The sequence below is a fragment of the Perissodus microlepis genome, chromosome 9 (genome assembly GCF_051167445.1).
Source record: "Perissodus microlepis isolate ML-2025 ecotype Zambia chromosome 9, ASM5116744v1, whole genome shotgun sequence".
Taxonomy (NCBI): Eukaryota; Metazoa; Chordata; class Actinopteri; order Cichliformes; family Cichlidae; genus Perissodus; species Perissodus microlepis.
The window spans coordinates 15,696,380-15,714,574 of NC_140469.1; the positions used below are offsets into that span (position 1 = coordinate 15,696,380).

An 18,195-nucleotide genomic window follows, 5' to 3' on the forward strand; every position below is an offset into this window, starting at 1 on the left:
AGGCAGCTCTGAAGGTAAAAGGGTGTCAAACCAGACACTAGCAAGGTGTACCTAATAAAGTGGCAATGTTTTATAAAAAGAATTATTCCACCCAGATGGCTGAGTTGCAAATGATTCGTTCAGAATAACAAAACTTTCAGGTTGAATATGGTGAGCTGAAGAACTTTACATGAGCTGAGCTCTCAGTTCAAAGCAAAGTTTCAGGGATACACTCTAGACTTGAACTGAAATAACAGTCTAAGCCTTTCACTTGACAGATCACTCATTTGTTCATTGATCATCCACAGCTACACAGTTCAAACTGCTGGAATAAGGTACAGCAAGTTCAAGAGTAGTGATAAATTATAGAGCTTGGAAAAAATCTTCTAAGTCATTAAAAGCTCTTGTAAACGAATCATACAGTTTCTCAAAGTGATAGTGGAATGCAGCATATATCAGTCCGTCGTGTTTCAGTTGAGCGAGTGGGACTATGTCATTGAACCTTTGGTCCTTTGGTCCAGTTCCTCTCCTTGATTATAATCCAAATTTAGCTACATTGTGAGAATGTCATTTTCAGTTTTCCATTTTCAGAGCTCTCATAATCTGTCAATAGATGCATTTGGTTACAATGTTTTCTCCCTTTGCTGCTTTACAGTAATTTCAGGAAAGTGCTTGTGGTTCTATATTTATATCTACTCCAATTTCATTGTGATCCCCACAGTTTCTGTTGTTTGATCCGTCTCACCAGCTAATGTTTTGCTGGTGTAATGGCAGAGAGACCCATCTACCCCTCTGAGGCTTGCCTGTAGCTCTAGCATACTGCTTCATCTTCAACAGTCCCTGTAAAAAGCTGTATTGGGGTAATTCAGCAAATGGAGTTTAAACTGGAAACTGGATACTGAATCTGAAGAAGCAGAAAAGCAAATTTAACAGTGTCACCTAAGTGGGTGGATCAGAATGGCAATTGCTCGCTCTGTGCATTGTTAGAAATTGGAGAAAAAAATAGCCTTTGGCTTGACAACATTATCGGAGGTCTAATAATATGACGCTAATGTTTAATAAAACTTTTTCAGTATCACCAGCTTTGATAAGTTAAGAAGAAATGCTTTGATCACCAGCATTCGAAGAAAGATTAGGCACATGTTTTGTATGTTGAGAAAAATACTGATGACTTAACATTTCTCTAATAATGTCTTTTAGTATGTTAAAAACACACTTATGGGTATGCTAACGATGTTAGAAATTTGATTTGCACTGGAAAAAGGTGAGCTGTTTCTAATGATAAAAGACTGGTTTTGTGCAACAGACTTAGCAAAACAAACACAAAGCAAACTTTTATATCATCATCAGCAGCATTTCATATTGATGCTGGGCTGCGCTAATCCATTTAGATGATTTCTTTTTAATTTATACTGATCGAAGACAGAGGCTCCTGTGCTCGCACTGCCCTAGTCAGAGAGTTGCATTGATACAGTTGTCAGTGGTGTAATTAGGTCCACAGGTAGTGTTGTGGTGTTATGACTCTTTCTGCAAAATAATGTGAAAGATTAATCATTTGGACAGGAAACCAAAACTTTCCCAATCCTGGGAGGGATACCGTGATGGGCAAATCTTTTCCTCGGCTTACAAATGAGCACAGAGGAGAGAAAGCAAAGTGAGAAAGTCCAAAGTCACAGTGAAAAAGCAATGTTAGTTAAATATTTCTAACATTAAAAAGTATAGCAAAAGGAGAGTTTTCTACAGCACCAGCACACATACTGGACTGAGGTGTTATAGCCCATTGTATTATTGATACTGTAGTTAACTGCTAATGTGTTGCAAGGCAAATAAAATTGTCTTTTTGAAGGAGAATCATGTCCTTTATGGCTAAAACAAGCCTAAAAGACCCATGAGTATCCTTCTAATAGACTACCAGGTAAAGGAGCAACTGCCACAACATATTATTGCCTGCAGCAGCTCATTCGTTCTCTTTTTGTGTAATAACTTTTCGTTCATTAATACACATGATGTTTTATCAGTACTTTATGTGCTGTGCATTTGTGCATTTGTTTGCGTTTCCTGCTTTAAAAAGTTGATAAACACATACAGACTATAATAAGCTAACTATATATGTCCACACATGCTCTATGTCGATGTATGCAGGCAAACACGTGTGTGTGTGTAGGTCAAACTGGGTGAGACGGTTTGGTCTTATCTTGTTTCCTGCGGTTTACCTGTTGACGTGCGTCTGCGGTCATATTGAGGAGGGAACTCAGCACTGAGCTGTTTCTGGGTTTAACTAATGAAGATGGCATTGCATTGACATTCAATCTCCCCTCACTTCAGCACCACTTCCAACAGGACTCTGTGTGCGTGAGTAGGAGTGAGTAATGACCTTGAATATGGGTATTAAGTAATTTGTCAAGTCAATAAAAACTGAGCAGTTGTTGTAAATAATCACACATTACTACACCATCAGCATCCACCGATGATATGATTTTTATTCAGGGCTCCACATTTTGAACTTTAAGCATAATGCAAACTGCTAGAAGGCTTTTGATGGACATGCTCTGAGAAAGTGTCTTTCATTTAAGCCAGTCTGTTGAAATCGTTGCTAGTCTACGTCTTGTTTTCTGTCCTTGATAGTAGGTGATTCCTGGCACTTGTTACACAGTCAGTGACCCAGAGAAGTGTCATATACAGAAGACTGGAACATTTGAAGCTGGGGAACAAGCATCAGTTAAACTGCTTAGCAGCCTTTCCACTGCAGGAACTTGTGGGTATAAAATATTTAAAGAAGTAGACTCACAAGGTAAAGTAATTTTTTGACAGCTTTAAGTAAGTGCACCTATAAAGGTATGCACCTTCAAGGCATTCCTCAGGAGACTTAGTAGGAAGTCAGGGCGGCTAAGAGGACTGTATTTATGCAGGCAGAGTCATTCAGGAGGCTAACTTTGAAAGGTGGAGCCCTTTTGGAGGTCAAGCAAGGGAACAGCAGCAAAAGTAAGGATCTTCTGGGGATTGAGCAGCAGTGTGTGCTTAGTGACAGAGACGCTGGAGTTCAGGGCACCATGCACGGACATGCAGAAGGCTGAGATCTAAATAGTAGACAGCTATTAGACAGCACAGACAGATGATAGATGGAGGTCAGTGGCCAAGGACAACTATGTAGAGGGCGTCCTTCCAACTCTAAAGCTGACTGGAGGTCACTGGTTGATTTTGGGCTGTTAAGGTCATAGGCCAACTTAGGGAACAGACGTGGTATCGGCCAGCTCAGCGACTGTCTACTGACTTGGGAAAAGACTGGATAACTGAGACTCAAGAACAGAGAAGATATCGACTGGCTCGGACTCAGAAAGAAGAAAGAAGGGAGAATCTGAGTCAGTCTAGGGAGTGTGAGGAATGCCATCTAACTGAGGAGCAGGAGGAACGTTGGCTAATGTGGGATTGGGAAGACCCTGGACCAGGACTAAAGACCCAGGTCAGACTCAGAAATAGGTGAAACCTCAACCAACTCAGAAACTGCACTGGAAGTGACGCGTTGAATGTGTTGCTCAGCCATTTAAGGGATCTGTACTTAAGATATAAAATAAAAAGATTGTTTTAAAATAAAACAGGAAACAGACAAACAAGACCATAACACCTACTCCATGAAAAAAATGTTTTTCTCCCCCCCTGAACAGCCCTGAATGAGTCCCACAGGAGCCTTATACACAGTAGGAAACATGCACAAAGGTGCAGGCTGCTCTACAACAGGCTGCTAGTTCCTGCAGTGGGAATAGGAACAGGTTCATACTTTTTCAGGTTGTGACAATTTAACCATTTGTTTGTGAATGTGAAGTATTAAAATATAACATGCATTGACAATATGAGGGTTTCATAATGGTGATAACAAAAAAATAATAATTGGTTTATTTAAATTATCCACTGCACATTAGGGGCCAGGCACTTTTCCAATACTCTACTTGTAGATAAACTGTGCACTGGTAAGAAAATATGGTGAACAGAAGTGCTGACCAGCAGGTTTGCTCTTGCATAGTGCTTTAACCCAGACAGAGCTCTGGTTTCTCTTCTTTACTATCACACAACCTATGTATATTGTGCAAATATCCACAGTTAAGGTAATCCCTCTGATTTCAACTGAAAAATGCAACAGTGCCTCCCCTCTCTATGCATCCATTTCTGTCCCCCTTTCTTCCTCTGACTATACAGCAAGACACAAGTACTATACAAACACAGTGAGACTCTCAGGTTCATTTCACCAGAACACTGTGTGTAAGCATTTTCACTGTCCATTAGTTTGGAAGGCCACTGTTGTGATTCAGAATGGGGCCGTTGCAGAAAGTGAAGTTACGAGACAACCCGAAAAGGAACTTTTGCAAGAAAGATTTTATTTCTTAGAGAACGCAATGCTGTATATCATCCAATTGCCTTTAAAGGTGGCAGTTGTTCCACAAAGACTGCAGTAGCTCATTCTGATCTAAAGACGACACTGTGGGTCTAATAAAAATCTGGACTCATGTCTATATACAGAACGCAGAGTGCAGCTCATAATGCCAATGCACTTCTTAAAAGGCTGACATAAGCATTTGTTGTGGTTTTTTTCAGGTTGGTCTGCTTGTGTGTTGCATGTTGTGTCATACACGCACACACACATGCACACGCAGTTCTTTATTGCCTGGTATTTCAATATACTTAGCCATCAGGAGAAGTCAATAAGGTTTTTCCTGCCTCTGTAATTCTAAGGCAGGCTATACTCTGAGTGTTTTCTGTCTTACCCACACATTCTCACATACCCTGTCCTGTCTGTATCAGTTACATTAGGAACTACCAACCCTTCAAACTGAGCCAGGGGAAGACCCGGGTGTATAGATTTTTTTTTTTCTGAAAGGAGTCTAGATATTTATCTCCTCTGTGAAGAGATTGCAGTGAAGAGTGGAGAAATGGAGTACCCATTTCTCAAAATACATTTGAAGTAAAGCTCTAATTTCTACTACGTATACATAAATCTATTAAGCTTTAGCACTGATTTTGGGAAACAATGTCTTTTAAAAAAAAACGTATATTATAAATCTGACACATGTCCCACACTTCAAATCCCCACTGACAAGGAAAGCTCAATACTAAGACTCCCCTTCCCCTCATCCATCATGCAGAGGGCTTAGCAATCCCAAGCAACTCAATGTGCCCTTTACCTAGCACACAGGTCCAAGCCCTTGTCCAAACGTGGAGTCATAATGAGAAGTATCAAAATGAGCTATTGCTGTCATCATAAAGAAGGACCCCTGAGGACAGTTGGCGGTCCTTGGATCATTGCACCCACATTAACCTTCCTGTGAAGGGATCAGGCACAAGCTTTCTTTCACAAGGGAGTTGGGTCATTGTTCTAAGAATACAGTTTCTGTTTTTTGGAGGACATTGATATGATAGAGACCTGCCTCTGGGAGCTCCCGTGGCAGAAAGCCCTTAAGGGAGACAGAGAGAAAACGAATAAAGCCCTGAAAGGAAACGGCAGACAGGCCTTTGGCAGAGACGGTAATATTATCCCCGAGGTGTAAGTTACAGAGCAGAGGTTAGTGTGCTATCCAAACTCTAGCCTTTTGATTACCGTGACTGCTGCAGGTGTAATTAAGTTAAAACAGTTTAATTATGTTGAGTAGGATTCAATGAATGTTTCATTGTAAACCCTAGTTAGTGGGAGTGCTGTAGCCTGAGACAGCTGGACCACCCAACGGTACATGAAATACAGATATTTGGATGGGATTCCTGAAATGGGACCTCCAACTGGCAGCACGCTCAGATATTTAATATGAGCCAAAAGTCACTTTAGAGGAGCAGGTGATCAGTTTGATAGCTCATCCAGAAATATCTTTTTTCTTTAATAATTATAAAAGTCATTAACATTTAATTCTTTTTTTAAAGCTAATCCTCCCACATCCCGTGGAATTAAAACTGTAGCTGTTTGATTTTAGCAAACCAATTTAAAACCCATCATCCCTCATGCTGTGACAATAGATGGGTTCCATTACTTTAGTGGATTTAAATGTTTATATATTGCAGCCACTCTGTTGTTAAGCATATCGTTGGCACATTTTTCCCACGTGCATTAATGGAGCTCTAATTGAGAGCTTTCAGCAAGTTATGGGATGATTAATTCAAATCAACATTAAACATCATCGCGCTTCTCTTGCTGTTGAGTAAAACACACTGTATGACAGCTTAACCTTAAGTACACAACACAGTTTTTTTCCAGCCCATTCTGCCACAAGCTTGGCTGGGTGTTTACTGTCCATTGAAACGGTATTGAGTCCTGTCTTTTTTAATGACTGCATTCATCAGTATAAGCTTTCAGTCATTTGAAATACAGCTGGACTGCGTTCTATGCAAGGTGTTTAATTGTCTGTTCTCTAAAAGCCCTCCCGGTATTTTATTGAACTAATTTATTCTGAATAGAAACCTAGAGGGTATAAAGCCATCTGTTTGACATTGCCAGCTGGACTCTGTCCGATAAGAGACATTTTTACAATGGGGTTAAGCTTCAGGGTTTAAAAATACACAATGAAGCGAGATCGGTAAGCACGGACTGGAAGAGGTACAAAACTGTTTCCGAACTATGAATGAGAAGTCGCTGAAAACACACTGATAAGGTCTTAAATTCTGATCTCAATCTTGTGTGTCCTAAACCAAAGATAGAGTGTTTGGAGGAATCAATAATCTGCAGGATGCAGGAAGAGACTATTTAAAACCAGCTGAGATAAAAGCCAAACACCTAATAGTAGATAGAGGGAAATTTGTGCAACAGCAATGAATAAATTATCTGCCTTTTTTTTTTAAACTGCAAGGTCAGCTCTGTTGCCCTCCTTCTCCAGGGAAACCTCCGCCAACTCACATGAGTTCACCCACAAACACACACTTTAAATCTAGTCCCACACACTGGTCAATAGCAGGCACCCACACCAACACATTTCACATCTTCCTACACAGGAATGCATCTCATGAGAGCGGGCGCGCGCACTTGCATCAAGTTCTGTCTGCTTTTGTACACATGCATGCATTTGTGCCCCCCCCCAAACAAAACAAAAACCTCAGAGAACAGTGTGTTATAATGAGTATCGAGTTATACAAAGGGCACCTTTACAGTAAGCCTCTTGACCTGTGTATGTGGGAAGCTGTTTGCTGTGAGAGAGGAGGTGGTTAAAGGGTGAAAACGGTTCACAGCAAATACTCTTACATTACTGCACAAAGGAGGCAGCCGATAGAATTTTACATTTACATTCAATATAAATATTGATATTATAAAATATTATAAAATATATTTTTTAAAATTTCCACATTGGGGCTTTCTCACAATAATGCTGGCACAACATTTTTACTTTAATGTACAACTTCATTAAAAATCTTACACATCTAAAGGTGATACATGAGGTAAGAAGAAGCATATTTTAAGACCCTGCCTTGGCTGTATGTATTTTACAGTATATATGGCCTCATATAAATTTCTCCAAAATAAATTGAAAGGTTAGAGAATGATTAAATTTTTTTTTTTTTTTTAGAATTATTTATTGTGTGCTGAGCCGACATGCTGGGAATAATTTATTTGTGGACCATCAAAAACATTTATGAGTCTGTTTCAGCAGTATGCTCTAAACAAGAAGTCATAAATCTACCACTGTATCCTCACTCGCCTCTCTCCCTCTCTCTCTCTTTGAGCCGTCTCCACCTTGCTGTCTCTCCTTCCGATGCTTCTTCCGCCCATTTCTCATTTTTCAGGGAGCCGCATCACTCGAGTAAGTGCCTGGGTCTAAAGATTTGCCATCAATTCAAAATTCATCAGTCGTGATTGGATTTTGGCGGTGGAGAAAAAAATCGAGGAATCTGTTTGATTCGGTGTTGCCTCCTAAACAGCAAAGTGGAAGACATTTCAAAGGTAATGTCCTTCATGCAGCAGTTCTGGAAAAAATATTAAAAAAACAACAGCCACAGGTGCCGCGTTCTTGTGGACGGTGCTGCACTCCAAAGCCATATTTGCACATTTGTCAGATAAGCATTTCCTTTCCAGTTAAAAAAAATGGCACAGGCTGCGTGTTTAAGCACCACATAATATTTATGAAGGGCGTGTTTGAAATATAGAAACACCTCCTTCCATTTGTCTCTCAGCATAAGTGTTCCAATCATTAATCTGTGTTGTCTCCACAAGGTGGTGTCATGCTCATTAGCTCACTGTTGCAGCTCATTGTGTCAGCTAGTCTGACTCCTGCACTGATGTGGATATGTCACATGAGCGATGCTACTGCTTCCATTCCCAAATCTATCTGATAGAAATAATGGAAAGCCGTGTAAATCAAGCCCGCAGTTAACTCTGATGCATGCTTATTTATTTTGTTTATTGCAGTCAGTTAAAACTGTCTGTGTGGGGCCCTTGTTATCCTGCAGTGTGAAACGCCAAGCGGGTCTGTGCAAACCATTTCATCGCTGAGAGCAGTTCAGTAAAGTGAGACAGTGAAGCCAAACACTCATTACCACAATTTGGAGGGTGTAGCTGCCTTGACCCGTGCACTGACCTTCAAAAATAATAGTTGCAGTGGTGTGGATGCAGTTCATTACCCACAATGCCTGCCAGTCTTCCAGCTCACACATCCGTAGTCACGAAATAAGGGCAAGAAAATAAGAGCATCCTGGAGCGGTGCGCTGACTCTCGTGTCTGTTTCTCGCCGTCCTTCCAACCAAAACAATTCAGACTCACAGTTGTATTCAAAACTTGAAAAAAAAAAAGATTAAAGAGTATTTTTTCCTTCTAATTCCATGCACTTTTGCAGAAGCAAATGTTAGCTAATTACGCAATACAATTAGAGTAATCCTCTTTTGTTACCAGTGACACATTGCCCCAGTGGCCAGCTAGGATCACAGCTAAAGTTACTTAAGCACGACCCCCTTTGGCGTCAGGGTTAACAAGCATTGCGTGTGTCAAGTAGGTAAGACTCAACAATGAGTCATGATCAGCTTACCGATTCACAACCGGCATTTGTAGTTTGCAAGAATGAGCTGAGCTTTAAATGTTTGTCAGCCTACATCTCTGTGGTTATATGAACTCCGGCACAAATCGGAAGATGTTACTAGGATTTTGGTCATTTTTATACTGAAAATCTGATCATTATATGCTGAAGAGGTGGAAGTATATAGTATGTTCTGCCTAGCAACAAAGCCCTAGCAACAATTAATGAAAGAAATACATTGTATGACTTATATGAAACTGCTGCTCTAATTCATGGACAGTGGATACAGGATACACTTGCAGTTTTCTCAGTCATTTTGGTCTATTTCCTTATACCATGAGTGTAATTTTCACCTCCCTCAATGCTTGTCTCAAAACAGTAAAGGTATTTCTCATAACACATACTCAAGTGTGCAAAAAATAGTAAAGAATCAAAACCTTTTTCACATATGTCATGTCAGTCCATCGTTTCAACTCTGTAATCAATAAATAAAAACCCTTTTACTACCATTTCAAGACAGACACTTTGTACTTTTATTAAAACCTTATTAGTTTTGGAGAGTCCTGAGTACTGAGGTTTAAGAGTACTACAAAAATGTAGGCCTATGTATGTTTATAAAGTGTTCAGATGCAAAAATGAAACGTGAAGGATTCATTTGAAATTTACACAGTGTCACCGAGAAAAGCAAGGTAGACATGTACAAGAAGAAACTTTTCTTCTTTTTCTTCTTGCTCCCTTCAGGGGTCACAACAGAGAATCATCTGCCTCCATCTCCTCCTGTCCCTAGCATCCTCTTCTGTCGCACCAACCCTCTGCATGTCCTCCTTCACTACATCCATGAATATTCTCTGTAGTCGTCCTCTTCTCCTCCTGCCTGGCACCTTCCTTGTCAACATCCTTTGTCTAATATTTCCACCATCCCTCCTCTGCACATGTCCAAACCTTCTCTGCCTTGCCTCTCTAACTTTGTCTCCAAACCACTCAACCTTAGCTGTCCTGCTGATGCACTGATTTCTGATCCTGTCTATTCTGGTCACTCCCAGTGAAAATCTTAACATCTTCAGCTCAGCTATATTCACCCAAAAAACATTTTTCATCTGGAATAATTCTACAGTTTGATCCTTTTATGTTGCTGACACTAAAAAAGTAGAAGCATCTCATTTGTAGCTTATACACCCTTAAATAAGTTTAATTGATAGTTTAATGAGCAATGGCCATAAGCCAAAAAAAGAGAAAAGCAAATTGTTGTGGAAGATGAGGTGAAAGCAATGGGAGGAGAATCTGAAGCCGGGCATTGTGTATTATTCAGTGGATTAAATCGAGAGTTGACAAACAAAGTCAAACATTGAGGTTAGGAGTGTGTCACCCCTGCAGTGAATGAAATGAGGCAGAAACACACCCAAAACTACACCACCCCAACATAAACAGCAGGAAAACCACTGAAGTCAAGCCTAGAAAGAAACTGAAGACGACCTTGATTGTAACAAGCAGTCTGACCATTCTCCTCTGACCTCTGACATCAACAAGGCGTTTTGACCCAGCGATCTGCTGCTCACTGGATATTTTCTTCTTTTTTCAGATCATTCTCTGTAAACCCCAGACATGTTTGTGTGGGGAAAATCCCAGTAGATCAGCAGTTTCTGAAATACTCAGACCAGCAAATCTGGCACCACCTTTCTTCCCAATTCTGATGCTCAGTTTAAACTTCAGCAGGTCAGCTACACCAGTCTTTCCCAAACACGGAGAAATGATCAGGCGTGCCGTGGAAGATGATCTGGTTCCACCTCATTAGTACTCTAAGTGACCGGCGTTAGTAACAGGCAGAATAATTACATTCTCTTCCACTAGAGGGCAGTACAACTACCTGCTCTAATTAAATGGGTTGCTGCCAGTAAAACAGAAGAAGACAAAGAACAGTCTCGGTCGTTGTGTCCTTGGGCAAGACACTTCACCCGTTGCCTACTGGTGGTGGTCAGAGGGCCTGGTGGCGCCAGTGTCCGGCAGCCTCGCCTCTGTCAGTGCGCCCCAGGGTGGCTGTGGCTACAATGTAGCTGCCATCACCAGTGTGTGAATGTGTGTGTGAATGGGTGGATGACTGGATGTGTAAAGCGCTTTGGGGTCCTTAGGGACTAGTAAAGCGCTATACAAATACAGACCATTTACCATTTACCAAAGAAGAAATGACATAATAGTCATGCATTGTGTAATAGCAATAGGCAAATATTTGAAAAGAAAAAGTCAATCTGACCTGGGTCCTGGAGAAAATTCCGACCCAGATGAAGGCCCTAGCTTGAGTAGAGGTCAGAAGAAAGCAAGAAAGGTATACTGGGGACAAACCAAACCTATTCTGCTATGCCTGGTGGGCAGGGAGAAGTTATCAATATGCTTTTTGTGACATTTTTGTTTTGTTTTTGTGATTTTTCTAATGTGAAAAATGTGCCGTGGCTCCAAAAGGTTGGGAAACACTGAGCTACACCATGGCTACATGTCTAAATGCTTTGAGCTGCTGACATAAAACAGGTATTTGCCTTAACAAGGAGCTGAACAGGCATACGTAATAAAATAGTTGCTGAATCTATGTAGTGTGACTTTACTGGACTATATGATGGTTGGTACTACATTCTCAGATTGTTCATATTTTCTGTTCTTTGATGCATATAGTTTCATGAGTATCATTTGGTTATTGAAGCTAATGTTTCCAGTCGCTGCCTGTGTTGGTGCAATGATTCTTCAGGTCAGTCACTCAAGTGTGACTATAGTGTTAACAACGTGCACAGGACACAGCAATGACAGATGGAAGAATACTGTTAAAGAGGATTAAAGGTTGACTCAGGAGAAGTGGTCCTCGGGGTGCAGCAGAGAAACAGCTGCAATACACATTCTTCTCTTCTTCAGTCCTAATCTGGTCTTGTTGTGGTGTCTGTTTGGTGAGAGACAATTTTTACTATAATCTCTTGCATAAATGTATTTAATCACAGATGATATGTGGAAAGAATGTCATCAACTGTACGTCTGTAATACAAATAATAAAAAAAAGAAAACGAAAACGAAACAAAAAAGGGACCGCCACCAAACACAATACTCCCCTCCAAGTGTGTGAGGGCACGGCCTTACAAACTGAACAGATGGTGTAGCTGGGATGGAATAATATGATACTTTTTTTGACAAGCAACAGCAGCAGTCTGTGTAGCTCATGAGTGTTTTTCCAATTTGACTGGTGCGAATCAACACAGATAATCACGAGCACCAGGATCAAGGATTTAGACCTCAAGGGGGTTCCAGCACTCATAATGCTCACAGCAGTCTCAAGACAGTGCAGTTGAGCTCACCTCAGCTCATCTCAGAGCAGCTGGGGTTTGATGTGAAAGAAAAGAAAGACAATAAAAGTAAGAGAACTGCAGCAGTTACATGTTGCTTACTGTAAGGGATTCAGTTGCTCTTGCACAGATTCTCATTCACTATAACTTTAACATGTTTTTGAGCTGCTGCAAACTACAACAGGCTGCAAAATTACCAAACAATGCCCCTATTAAAAGCACTTATTGTTAAAACTCCAGCTGCTCCCACTGCTTCAATAGTGTTGGGTTGGGGCTCTGAGGAGGCCAATCCATGACTAATAGTATGCTGAAAAATGAAGCTGTTGTCGGCGAGACACTTTCCAGTAGATCTGCATGGTTGTGGTGGCTGCAGACACTCACTATGGTACCTATCTCCTGACCATGGTAAATGGTCTGTATTTGTATAGCGCTTTACTAGTCCCTAAGGATCCCAAAGCGCTTTACACATCCAGTCATGCACCCATTCACACACTGGTGATGGCAAGCTACATTGTTGCCACAGCCACCCTGGGGCGCACTGACAGAGGCGAGGCTGCCGGACACTGGCGCCACCGGGCCCTCTGACCACCACCAGTAGGCAACGGGTGAAGTGTCTTGCCCTAGGACACAATGACCGAGACTGTCCAAGCCGGGGCTCGAACCGGCAACCTTCCGATTACAAGGCGAACTCCCAACTCTTGACCCACGATCGCACAAGACTGTTCCCACTCATTTTCTCCCTGTTTGCCTTCCCAAAGAATGGCTTCTTGATGGCCACACTTCCACAGAGACCATCTCTGATGAGGTTTCAGTGAACAGTAGATGGATCAACTGAAAGGCCAGCTTCATCTCTCAGTTTTTTAGACTATTGGCTTTTTCTTTTGGCCACCACTTGTCCAATTTCCTCAGATATTTTAAGGCCCAAGACCATAATGAGATATGCCAAGTTATTGACTAATAGCTCTTTGGGAATCACCTTGTTGGGATAAAATACTATTGCCAAACTGTGTTATTTTTGGTATTTTTCATATACTTAACTAAAGAAATTGAAATAAAATATATAGGGTAATATAACAGAGAGTTTTCCAGCATTGAATTTACCCTCACTGATGCAGAAAAAGATGACAAACAACTGAGGACTTGTCACAAGTCAACTGAATGTACTACAGTTCACTATCACTACAAACTAGATATCCCAATGTAGACTCAAAATGACTACACTAGTATTTTAACAAAGCTCTACTACAGCTTATTTTATAAATTTAACCTTTATTTATTTATTTATTTATTTAGTCCCAATAATACTCAATGTCTCAATTACAACAGAGACCTGCTTTCCACACAGCTTCAATGATACTGATCACCAAAACCTTCGTAACACTGTTGTATTCCACCTTAATGCCACTGACAATGCAAGCACCATACATTTCTTCCTTCCAAAAGCGGACTGTATAACAATATGTCTCCATGGCATAATTTCATATCTCAGTTAAGCCTGAAAAGCATCCTTTGAGCTCTTAATTATATGCTTAGAAAGAATCTAATCCCCAGTATGACTAAAGAGATTTCCTGTGCAAACATATTTTTATTGAAATTTGCATCCTCATTTCAGAGTCGTTTACAATGGCTGACAAGCCAGTCATTCTCAGAGAGGAAAATCACTGGAAACATCATAAAATGTTTTGTTTGTGCTGTTGATTTAATGGATGGGGAAATGACTATTTGTTTTCACTGCAGATCACTCACTGGTGACACACGAAAAACCAGACACGCTCAGTAGGTTTTCAGCAGGAGTCAGACTGGCAGCCGTAGGTCTGCTGCCCGAGGTCACCGCCACACTTAAGAGGTAACCTCATTTATAAGTGATGGAAACACCAACACAGTTGCACACGCATATAAAGACGCACGCAAACAACACTGCAAACTTCTGATGGACGGCTCTGCGCTAATGCACTCAACATATCTCTGCTCTCAGCCACGTTAACGTACCCTTTTTACACTTTGTAAACTAAGAGGTTTTCGTTCTGCAACCGTGGCAATTTAAACACCTCCTTCACATGCATCACAGTTAACAAAACCATGCAGATGTGCAAAATTGCTAATAAACTTCTCAGTGTTTTAATAATATAGCGATATCAAATAACTGTGCATGTGGAAGCATGTATGAAATGAATTTTTGTTTTTTTTAATGGCGATTTTTCCACCCTTTGCATGCCCTGAAGCAAATCTGCCCTTAGGTGCCCTTCCAGCACTAGAGCCCAGTGTGTGACTCATAACCTGTCCTGAAGTCATATGATGCACACAGCCCAACTTCGCCATTTAGAAGTTGCTGCGCTCTAAATACACCTGCCTGTCATCTAAATACTATTCAAATCAGTTTGCCATTAAATAACCATCACACATACAGGGACACTCGTGAATGCTGTTCCTAAAGCAAACTTAGTCAAAACACACACATCCTCATCACTTGTGCGCTCGCGCCCACCGCAAATTTCCAAGACAAACACGGACTTATTGCTGCGCAATAGTGTTTACTGTACATACTGCATTCAACGTGAGCCTAGAAAGTCATCAATCTCAGCTGGAGAGATAATACATGCTTTGTGACTCCACATCTGCTGCATGTGTGGCTTTCCCCTTGGACAACGACACACTTCAAAGATAACCTCGCAAGAACAATAACCGGACAAATATTAGTTTTGCTCTGTGAGGCTTATAGGAGGAGGATGTGGTTAAAATATACCTGCTGACATTTAATACACCGGTTTGTTATTTGTTGGTGTGCAGCAAAACAGACCTTAAGGATCTTTAATTAACTAATAAAAATGTTTTGTCATTAAATTGTTTCATAAATCACAAAATGGTGCCTATAAATCAAAGCTGTGTCAGGTTTTGAATTACAGCTCGTTTTCAGAGTTTCATGATGTTTGCAATAAATATTTGGTTGTTTCATAAAGTTTTTGTACATTCTTAAAGACAGATTTCAAACATCTAGGCATTTCTGTTCAGCTGTTTTCAGCTAAAGTAATAGAGATATCCATATATTAAAATGCTTCTAAAGAAACAGAAACATGGTGATGTTTCAAGAGGAAACTCTAACTATTTTTTACAGTTCTTTTTTAATCATAGCTCATCTTTTTAGTTGTTAATATTTGCTCACTAGGACAAAATTGTCACTGGTTAGGCCATGAAGGTTTTCTGGCTGCTGGTTTTACTTGTGCGTTGTGCACCCCACTGCATGTTCTCCACTGATTCTGTCCTCTGGTTCCTGCTCAGCCCGCTGACTTCTCTCATCGTTTTTACAAATATAGACTTCCACAGATTAAAAATGCATGCAGAAAGAGTAGTAGTTGACCTTTTCTGTGGCTGGACATGTCCTGTCATGGGGAAAATACTTTTTTAAGTACATGAGATTTCTTTTTATTGTAGCAGCACAAGCAGTGACTGGGGGTAAATTACCTGCAAGTCTGAGTGGCTTACACTGCATCTGGGCCTATTAATCCATCCATGTGAGAAGTGCAGTAGTGAAGGAGTGAAATACCATCAGTTTGGCATGTATATTGTCATGAATGAACTCAGGAAAAGGTGTGTTTTCAGCTACAATAATAATAATAATAATAATAATAATAATAATAATAATAATAATAATAATAATAATAATAATAATAATAATAATAATAACAATACAGATATCCATATATTAAGATGCTTCTAAATACGCAGAAAAATGGTGATGTTTCAAGAGGTAACTCTAACTATATTTAACAGTTCTTTCATAACTATAGCTTGTGTTTTTAATATTTGCTCGCTAGGACAAAATCGTCACTGATTGGGCCATAAAAGTTTTCTGGCTGCCAGTTTTAAACTGCACGTTCTCCACTGATTCTGTCTTAGACAAACTGAAATTTTAATCTAATAACACCAGTTGTTAGTTCATAAATATCTGCACCAAATTGCATGGCAGTCCATCCATTAGTGGTTGAGACATTTCACTTAAAAATGCCACAAGGTGGCATTAGAGGAAAAGTCAGGAATCCTCAACCGTGCTATACAACTGTTGTTGTTTCCAGACGCTGACATTTTTATATGATAGAAGAGAAGTGGAACTAGACGATAAGTAATATGATCTAAAAAGTCATTATGATTCATACACTGGTGAAATGAATCTCTCTTTGTTTCCCTTGTAATTTGTTTAATAGGTATTATTTTGGGATATTTTTGGAAGTCGTAATCCAAGCACCCAGCAGGCGAAGGTTGCAACCCTTGGAGCTTAAGAAATGGCTAAAATGTCTTTAAGTTTCCTTTTACTCTATTAGTTTTTAAAAGAATGGCTTGCCTGCTTTTAGTTTCTTTTGATGTTGTTAAAGGATTTTCTTTTACATGATATCCAACTTAATTCCATAATTGGAACATCAAGCAAAACTTTAATACACATTTCATATTGATCTGAACAACTCTACACTTAGTCTCTTGATTAATGTGGAATAGAAATGCTGGTATAATCCTTAGTTAATGATACACCTTATCTGATAATCCTGCCTGATAAAGATTCACTAGGGAATACTCAGTAATCCTCAACAAGGAGGTCTTTAAGGTCATCTTTAGTCACTTGCTGAGTCACTTCAGAGCAGAAGCACAAGACTTTCACAAAAAACAAACAAACATAAAAGGCTATTGTTTCCATTCTAATCACTGATTGGATAAATGGTATACGGTAGGCCATGTGGAGCTGGGTGGTCAAGTTTCATCTGAGGGGAGCCTTGACTTTCAGATGCTACTAATAGGCAGAATCCTACATACTTTCAACCCCGTTTTAAAGATGAGCATGAGCTTTGGTTTCTTCAGTTCGTCATCCCTTTTGTGGGAAAAGATGAGAGAGACGACAAAATCCGTAAACGCATCAGCAACTCACATCTAGACACATTAATTAAACCCTATTGTGAAGGAGAGTGAAGTATCATGTTTGCTGTTTAATGTAATGCTGCCAGTTAAATATCCTATCACGTTACACCACAGGCTTTTCTTCTCTTCTGTGAAAACAGCACGAGAGCCATTCGGTCACAAGGGGCAGCATTTTGCCTGCATTAGACTGGGAGATAGACAGGGAAATAGCCAGCTCACCACACTATTTAAAGCCCTTTCACAGGCAGTAGTGAGGAGAACGTCCAGATTGCTCAGCTCAGTAGCAGCATCTCACAGTTACAGTAAGTAATGTCTTTGATGTTGTCTTTAAGGTTTTGAGTTTGCGTGGGGACAAATTTAACATTTAATGACGATTAGATATGGAATATTTTACTCTGTAGAAAGTATGTAGAGTGCTGTTTCAATTGATTAAATATATGACTATATATATTTGATCTCTGGTTTTATTAGCAGCGGATATGGAAATGTCAGCTATCCCACAAGCCTGCACACTTCATTATGTTCTTCGTCCATTAGAGTTCATTATTTATGTAACAATTAATACTGCAACATACAGAAGCTGTTTTTAATCCACTTGTTATTTCTCCACTCTCGAATCTACTCGTTATTTTTTAAGATAGTGTTAACAATTTACCCTCTGAAGTAAACACAATTTGTGAGAGTAATGCTAGTCTATTCAGTTTAAATGTGAACAATGTGCACTCATGCAAGGGTCTCCTTGTTAAAATTAAATATATCTCCCGCTTGTTTCCGGTTCGTTTGGAAAATGTGTTTACCAGTGCCTATTAGTGCACTTCCTGAAAACCATCTGCAAACTAAATAAGCAAATCAATTAGAGAAACCAATGGCACTTATTTACCTCAGTTGCCTGGTAATGACAGGGAGGAGGATATGCAGTGGGGTCGTTATCTAATTCGCCAAATTAGAAGGAAATGAGGTGACGCCGTCTTGGACTGTAATATGATGTTTTATCAGGACCACAGACCATAAGACATGAAATATCA

At 40.0% G+C, this 18,195-nt stretch overlaps 1 protein-coding gene across 5 annotated transcripts in view; it reads left to right on the plus strand.

Moving 5' to 3' along the window:
* The window catches only part of trpa1b (transient receptor potential cation channel, subfamily A, member 1b), a 43,730-nt gene that overhangs the window by 4,553 nt on the left and 20,982 nt on the right, over positions 1-18,195 (plus strand). Inside the window, exons 1-2 of one of the 5 annotated variants that reach the window (XM_084939206.1) lie at positions 7,572-7,885; positions 14,006-14,114. The exons of 2 other annotated variants lie outside the window; for them this stretch is intronic. The gene's annotated coding sequence lies outside the window, so the exon portion shown is untranslated. Of the gene's footprint in view, positions 1-7,571; positions 7,886-14,005; positions 14,115-17,373; positions 17,473-18,195 lie in introns of those variants that run through there. 2 more of the 5 variants (XM_084939205.1, XM_084939208.1) reach the window with 2 other exon arrangements.